At 31.3% G+C, this 9188-nt stretch overlaps 2 non-coding genes across 2 annotated transcripts; both read right to left on the minus strand.

Moving 5' to 3' along the window:
- Nucleotides 1-7613: 7613 nt before the first annotated feature.
- TRNAT-UGU (transfer RNA threonine (anticodon UGU)) lies at nucleotides 7614-7686 on the minus strand. Its single transcript has one exon. It is a non-coding gene; the product is annotated as a tRNA-Thr (tRNA).
- Nucleotides 7687-8514: 828 nt separating this feature from the next.
- On the minus strand, nucleotides 8515-8587 carry TRNAT-UGU (transfer RNA threonine (anticodon UGU)). Its single transcript has one exon. It is a non-coding gene; the product is annotated as a tRNA-Thr (tRNA).
- Between the last annotated feature and the right edge of the window lie 601 nt (nucleotides 8588-9188).

The raw sequence follows: 9188 nt of genomic DNA on the forward strand, positions 1-9188 counted from the left end.
TTTGATTCTTCTTATATAAGTAAAACTATATCTTAAGCTATAGGTCCAACAGCGTCAAAAAAATGGCTTCTCCAATTTGGCGCTGCTTCTATAAACTATATTCGCTACATCGAAACAATTGAAATGCAGGTAAAACCGCAGTGCACAACTAGTAAAGTACCTATCTTTTTGTAAGTAATATATTATACAATATGGATATTCCATCCAACAATTGCCAAAATCAGAGAGTAAAATAAAAATAAAACCCTGCAAAAATAGCCCGCGGGCGAACAATATCCGGGTATTTGCAAATAAGGGTTCACTTCATTCGGAAGGGTTATCTCTTCCGGATTAGTCGGTAAGTATTTATATTTTATAGTTATTTCCAATAAAAATAAACTTGTTCCTTTTTTGTTACATGCTTTGAATGAACGAATACATATTTCTAAACATAATACATGGAAAACTGTATCTACAGAGAATGAAAAAGACGCTCTTTGTCGTCTATTATAGGTAAATAGCTATCTCAACCATATTGTAACAAATTATTTATAGGTAATTCTAGTAGCGGTCCGCCCCGGCTTCGCCCGTGGTACATGTTACCGTTTTCTCTCCATTAAAACCATCCTTGTACTTCAAGGAATATATTCAAAAAAGAATAAACGAAATCGGTTCGGCCGTTCTCGAGTTATGCGTCCAACACATTTTGCGATTCATTTTTTTAATATGTATCTACAATATAGAGAATATTAATTATTAATTTCAAATAAAGGATTTTTAAACAAAGAAGAAAATACGTACCTATCTAAAGTTTTAGAATAATGTAACAGTTGTCGACTTTCAGCTCTAACCACTTCTTGAACTGCGCTGCGGGATAAATCTAAGATTCCCTTACATCTACGCTTTCAACAAAATTACTTTATATGTAGAGTACAATATTTTATTTAGAGACAGTGCTTTTTATTTAACTTGTTTATGAGGAGTTAGACTTTTTAGATATTTTTTTTTATGGGAGAATTAAAATATTATCTATTCAAATCTCTTAAAATCATTCGCTATTCGATCTTAATTCATACATAGCCTAAAACATGCTTATTTCTCCTGCCTTCTTATTATTAAATGGGCTATATGATAAGGAAAGTGCCGAATAATATTGATTTGTTATACCTATCTGAACATAATAATGCAAATAAAAAGCAACAATTGACTATATGTAGGCACTTTAAACATGACGTGTGACAAAATGTAGACTCTTTTTAAACGAAATTCTTTTAGTAGGTATAATCATTTTATTATCTGGGTATACTTCGGTTAAGGTATATTATCAGGCTGAAGGGTTTGTTTGTTAGCTTGAACGCGCTAATCTCAGGAACTACGGGTCCGATTTGAATAATTATTTCAGTGTTAGATACATAATCCATTTATCGAGGAAGATTATACTACTGGCTATTCACACTAAGACCAATAGGCCAGGAGCAATGTGGGTAAACCCGTGGGGCACAGCTAGTTAATAATAATGACCGTGTTAATGAAATATAACTCATAACTTATTTTCAAGTTCCAAATCCACTTATTTCATTACCTTGTTATCCCATACTAAATTAGTTATCTCTTTGTATATACTAAAGGTGTTTCTCACGTAAATATTTACTACGACAACTTTTTATTAGATCAAGTGTTATGTTGACGAACTCTGATCTGACTTTCTCGTTGAGTTAGCGATGTTGTTTTGATATAAAAGTGTTTTCGTGTTTTGTTATTTCATAAAGGAAGTTAGGCTGTTTCTACAAGGTTAACGGATTTTGTGTTTTATGATAAAAAAAGCATTAACGGAAATTTAGAATCACTACATAGAATAAAACAAAGTCGCTGTCGCTGTCTGTCCGTCCCAATGTATGCATAGGTACGCATTTTGATGGATTTTGAATCTTTTTTTTAATAGAAAAAGGAGCTGTTGAGGAAGGTAGGTTTAGAATAATTATAAATTTTTAAGTTTAAACAAAACCGGCATATGCATTATTATAATAATTACCTATGTGAATGTTGGTTGTTATTGTTTTTCTTTTATCAGTAAGTACCTACGTTTGTGACGCGTGAAAATATATTTGATTCGCTAGGTTTGCCATAAAAAAGAGATTGTTAATTTCGTAATAAATAATAATGCAAGTATATATTACCTAGCACATTTTAATAAAAAAAGCAGTTAAATATAACTTGCCGCTCGATGAAGCAGAAAATTCGAAATATAATGAAAACACAAATTACAGTTTTAATGTAATATAACGTATAATGGAGTTAAATTTTGATGGGATACCGTTTTGATGTGGGCTGATAAATTGCTGTGACGATACATCCGGTGGCGTGCCTGTGACGTCACTTCCGTCAGGGATGATATAGCTATATCCATTTGAAAATTGACTTTTAAAATGTCGCTACATTTGGTTTGTTGTTTTAATTAGAATTTTATGATTTTGATGAGGTTTTAGAAGGTGTGTTTTGAAATATTTTGAAATATTTAGTACCTAACTGAGTAAATTGGTATATGGTCACGTAATGTAGCTTATTTATCTCTACTTCTGCACCTACTTAAACATATTAAAAAAAGATGATTGACATGATTACCACATTTGTGACAAACCTTCGTCCGGGTATTAACCCGTGACACGTTCTACGCACAATATTTGTGTCGTAACGCAAATTGTACTGTAGCGTCCTGCGCACAAACTCTGTGCCTAACGCGGCCCGTGACATTGAAGGTCATCAGTAGAGACTTACAAGTGAATGTTTCCAGTATAAAAAATATTTCTCTATGCCTTAAACATTTATAATTCGAATCGACACGACTCCGAGACAGGCAATAGAGACCAAAACCACAAAATAAATAAAAAAAGTGAATCATTGATTGAGTTGCGTCATCGGCCATAGTTTGTGACATTTGTCTTGTTCAACGAATATTTGGATTGTGAATTATGCCGAGAGGAATAATTAGATGAGTGATAATTGAGACGTATATTACTGGAAATTGTACGTAGAATACGTTTATGATATTGGTTTTAGGGATATTTGAAGAATACTCAGTGAAAAAGTGTCTCAACTTTTCAGTGCGGAAGACGCAAAATGGCACTTTTTTTCTTGTTTGTGAATAATGGAGATTTGTTATTATTTATAGTGAAATACGTTGTGTTAAATGTGTGAAAACATAAGTGAATGTATTTGGCAATCGTGTAGTGATATGAAAACGTGAATATGATCATTTGATAACTCAGAATTATCATGTAAGTGTTAGTATGTAAGCAATTAAAATTAAAACAAAATTAAATCAATTTCTATAATTATATAGAAAAAATATATCGTCATGATTACATTTTTATGCTATAACTAGTTTCTTCTTCTTTCCAAAAATATATCATACATGGCATATAATTATAGAACAATAGGGTAAATAAAATTTTCAAACTCGGTAGTCATAAAAAAGCTAGATTTCGTGAACTCCCTTGACACTATCGGGATCGGTGCCGGCTGTGCGCCAGACGCGTGATAGGTTAATAGAGTAGGTAGTAGGTACATAATCAACATACAGTATCATATTATATTTAAGTAGGTAAGTACTTAACTAAGTTATAAATTATGAATCTAATTCAATTTATTAAGTACAATTTTTTCAGATGTAATAAAGGAACAAGAATTACTTTCACGTAAAATCAATATTAAATAAAAAAATATGTATGAAATTGTTCCTTCATTTGTTATAAGATGAACAAACCGACATAAATCGTTATACAATGTCGTGAGAAAGCACTTCAAAGTTCCACTTTTACGCTTTTAAACTATTAAAGATGGACTCCAGTCATTGAAAGTACTGCGACATGGTCACTTGAATTCATTCATAATTTTACAATAATACTCGAAAATCACATGAAAAACACATTAAATAATTCAAGCGATAATCATCCTTAAAAACAAACGCATTTACGGCGTAGTAAAGATAATCGCATAATGTGTTTTGCCTTTTCTTCGTATGCACTGAATGCAAAAGTGCAAATGATGAAATGAATAAAGTAGCACACGATTATCGACCTTAAATCCTGTATTATCAAGGGTGTAGTAGACACAATCGCTTGGCGGTATTGTTCATTGTTATCTTGTATTGAAGATGTTATGAATGGATGCACAGAAAGGCGGTGGAGTGTAAGAATATGACCATAAGTAGCGGTGTCTTTGACTCGTGTTACGTTTTATAGTCGGGAGTCACAGTATAAACGATTAGCGATTAAAATTCCTGTTACTAAAATATTATTTATTTTTTTGTTGTATTTAAATACTACGTTAATTTATAAGTAAGATTTGTAAGTACAGATATTTTTGACCTACAACGGAAAAGACAATTATCACGTTATAAAACAGATTTTGATACTGATAGAAAGTAAGTTTATATCTAATCTATGAGATCGAAAATAAACTCTATTGCATTTAAAAATAATACAAAAACCAGACGAGATTCACAATACATAATATACCTAATAAGGAATTGAAACAAATATGTAATATGTTATTTTTAAATAAGAAAATATTAAAATTAATATTCGGCTATATGCACCACATACTTGTATAACAATATTAAAAACACCCAAAGCTACCTACGAAGATATATCTAACAATTAATATCGTTTTTGCAAAGATACATTTTCAAAAGACGCGCCGAGCACCGCCCCCTCTAATCAATTGCATAACCATTCATTTGCTTCTTTCATTCACAAGTCTTTGGCGACAAATCGTCTGCCATTCTAACCGACAACCTTCAAACAAATCATTATAACATGCCATTCAAATCTCAACCTTAACTCAACGCATTTAAGTCGTTAAAATTAAAACACACGCACGAATATGTTGGCCATCGTAAACTTAAAGTTTTATAGCTTTTAAGCATTGTTAGATACAGAAAAATGGTTTGAAATGACACGGTGTTATCGTATTATAGTTATATCGTATTGTGTGAAGAAATTTCATGCATGCCTCCGTATTTTTTCAATTGTAATCCATTGTGAGGAGTGAAGAGCTACTTGAATGAAGCGACCGAATTAGGCATGGTGAATCGTTACGAATAGATCGTTTATTCGATTGCAAATTCTTGTTAGTGTCATATTTATTAATCGATGTATTATATAAAATAGGAGGTGTGCTTGAGTGAGCTTATCGGAGAGATATCAGTCCGTTTATTCCAATAAACGGTCACTAGTGTATGTAGGTGTAATACAATTCTTTAAAACTTTATGGAAAATATGATAATACATAGGTACCAACTAAATGTTTTTTTTCTATTCATATTATCTTATATATAAAAATGAATCGCAAAATGTGTTGGTAAGCGCATAACTCGAGAACGGCTGAACCGATTTCGATAATTCTTTTTTTATTATATTCCTTGAAGTACGAGGATGGTTTTTATGTAGAGAAAACGTAAATATGTACCACGGGCGAAGCCGGGGCGGACCGCTAGTATCACATAATTGTATTTCTATTAATGACAATTTGAAATCTACAGTTTTTAATTTACTTTACCGAGAAATAGTTAAGTATGGTTTCACTGTTCATTTAACTTACTTAATAACATACTAATTAATGTGATTTAATAAGTTATTTACAAGCAATAAAGCTATACTACGTACTAGTATAACAAAAAATATATTATAAAACTTATTAATTGTGCAGCTAATTATAGAGAATATATCTGATATTTAAGGGGGCGTATAAAGCAAAATTACCAATCTTCTATTAGATGATACGTGTAATATTCAAGACCAAATCTAAAAAATAGAATATATATCAAACTAGATGATATGTTCCACGATTCTGTTTAATCAAAAACATAAAATATTAAAATTTACTCGATAAAAAAAAATCACCAAGTTAGCTCTAATTTTCACACTTTTACGTTTTCTACTTGACATGGTAATACTTATTATGATTTTTTTTTCATAAACAATTATATTAAAACATTTGCAAGATATTTGTCAGAGCATTTTGTGTAATTACTTTTAGTTTTGGTTTTATCTGCGATAAACCACTTTTGGCGCTCTTTTTTTCTCGAGATAAACGTTTGGTTTTGTCACGATAAAAGTGTCAGATAAAACCAAAACTAAAAGTAATTACACAAAATGCTCTGACAAATATCTTGCAAATGTTTTAATATAATTGTTTATGAAAAAAAAAATCATAATAAGTATTACCATGTCAAGTAGAAAACGTAAAAGTGTGAAAATTAGAGCTAACTTGGTGATTTTTTTTTATCGAGTCAATTTTAATATTTTATGTTTTTGATTGAACAGAATCGTTGAACATATCATCTAGTTTGATATATATTTTATTTTTTAGATTTGGTCTTGAATATTACACATATCATCTAATAGAAGATTGGTAATTTTGCTTTATACGCACCCTTAAGTCGACAATCCATTGTATGCATATTCTTATCATTCATGTTTAACACACGTAAAACTATCCCTCCAGATCCCAAACCTATTAAAATATTCGAAAAAAGCACATTACGGTCACAAAACCTATAATTTAGCGAAAAATGTTCTCGAAATACAATAAAAATCGTATAAATACAACACGCGACGCATCTGCTTGTATTTGACACGCTTTTCTATCATGTATAGTGAATTTAACACTAAATAAAACTCCGTGCCCCGGCCAGGAGTGATAAATAATATTGATTCATAATGGTCGGAGATTCCGTGCTTTTGGATAATGCGTGTGGTATTTGGGGAAGATTTTGAAGAATTAGAACCTCAGTCTCTTCCTTCTATACAATATTATTTTTAGGTATGTAGTTATGTGTAAAATAAAGACCATTTTCATCATCAGTTTTTACTTATAGGCATACGAATGTTTCCAATTAACACGGATACACTGAATATAATATTATATACAGGGTGTCCCACTATCGGTATACTAAGCGCGAAGGAACTTGTAGTCTTGCATACACTGATCACGTAATAAATACTTAAACAACAAAATTACGCCAAAAATTGTTTTCAACATTTTTTCTGTTTTCTTCTCTAGCTTTGCGCAGCCGGCATATATACGCTTCGCTAATGTGAGCATTCTGTCTATGAAAACATAATCTTAAACGATAGCTCACGTGCGGATGGCAGAATTGGGCGGGTTGCTTGTTGGAGGTGTACACATAGAGTTTTAAGATTAATAAGAATTCATCTATTTGAAAAAAAAATGCGCCTGGAATTTTATAAGTATTTTTTACATACTCAGCGTATGAAAAACTATAACCTTCTTTGAGCTTAGTATACCGTCGGCGGGACACCCTGTATAAAAAGTTAAAAGAGTGTAAGCGTATACCTAATGATTATTGACTCATGACGAAATTAATCTAAGTATACATATATTCACTATCTGTGTGTCAGTGTTAGTTCAATTTCTTATGATAAAATTTAATCAATATGTTTTTGCTGATTAGAATTGTAACGAGTAATTAAAAACAATTATGTTACTAATATCTTATTAAAAACATAATCTACAAATATTTCATTCAATTTGAAGGAATGTGTTGATTTCCAAAAAAAAAACAAATATTTAAAATAACAAATATGTATTAATATTTTATTGTAATATTTTGCCTCCAGAGAGATTTGAACTCTCGACCCCTGGTTTACAAGACCAGTGCTCTAACCCCTGAGCTATGGAGGCGATGAACAATATCTGTAAGAACATATTAGGTACCTAATTATGTAGGTAGTTCATAGATTTTAATAATTAATATTAAAAAAAGACGTGTAGCACTCGGGGATTGCCGCGGTAAAGCGCTATGCCTTCAAGCCACACCTCCGCGCCCGTCGGAGTGGGGAGCGTGAGGTTTTTCGTTACTAAATTTCTGGATTCGGTCCCCGCGATCAAGGCCCGCGATAGAAGCTATGCAATAGCTTAATATAAAAATGTTCGCTTATTTATGACAGATATTATGTTCCATTAGCTTAAGATATAAAATGAAAGATATTATCAATATGATCTGAAAATATAAACTGTGGGATTTCCGTGATAAAAAGTACCTTGGCTATGTTTTATTCAGGGTCTTCAGCTACCTACATACTAAATTTCATTGTAATTAGTTCAGTAGGTAGTATTTGCGTGAAAGAGTAACAAACATCCATCCATCCATCCATCCTCACAAACTTACACATTTAAATACTAGATATTGGTAGTATTTAGGAAGGATTAGTAGGAAAAGTTTAATATGTAAATACTAACACGTTATAGAGATGAACTGTAAAATAAATGAAGACGAAAATAACAATAGGTACCTGTAGTAAATCAATGATATTTTATAATCACAAAATACATAAATAGGTAGTTAAAATTTATTAACATTGCAATAACACTCATATTTATATGGGAAAAAATAAAAGAAAAGAAATGGTAAAAAATGATCATAATTTTTTTAAACATTTGCCTTTTTTGGTAAATGGCAAATGGTAATACAAAAAGGTAATACATTAGTAAATAAAAAAGAATCCTCTCTGCCTCCAGAGAGATTTGAACTCTCGACCCCTGGTTTACAAGACCAGTGCTCTAACCCCTGAGCTATGGAGGCGACGAGCGTAAGGTTGAAATTACAGTTCTGTTTCAAAATTGATTATCGGTCTAGAGAACTAGCCTTCTTCACATGGTTTCTCTCGAGCGGTCAAAGAAAATTTCCATGGGAATGACATGATAAATTTCATCTCTCTATCTCCATCTATAAAAATAATGCTATAAATTCGCTCCATTGTGACCTGAAACCATGGACGAATATAATTTAAATATAATATTTGTCTTAATGCCTGAAACAAACAAACACACAAAATATATAAATGCAAAATTTATAATATTACTAGCTAGCTAGCTACTAAGGGTTTTCTAAATTTTTCTCTACTAGGTAGGTACGGCTCTTTTAACGATATCACCAAATTTATAAAAGGAATAGTGGTTAAAAAAATCGATTCCTTTTCCAAGTGCATATTAAAAATAATTTGGAAAATCCAAAAGTGCACGCCTCATAATTTTTTTTAATAAATGTTTATTAATTATTATTTTTGTTTATTTAATAACAATTAAACCACATCGAATCAGACCCTGAAAAATGAAAGGGTTCTATTCCTGAGCATACTCAAGTCTCAAGCGTAAGAGAAAAAAAAAGACTCGATTAGTAAAGA

The sequence above is a fragment of the Colias philodice genome, chromosome 14 (assembly GCF_061535455.1).
Source record: "Colias philodice isolate Cphi_HAF_F1 chromosome 14, ilColPhil1 Martin Lab GWU primary, whole genome shotgun sequence".
Taxonomy (NCBI): Eukaryota; Metazoa; Arthropoda; class Insecta; order Lepidoptera; family Pieridae; genus Colias; species Colias philodice.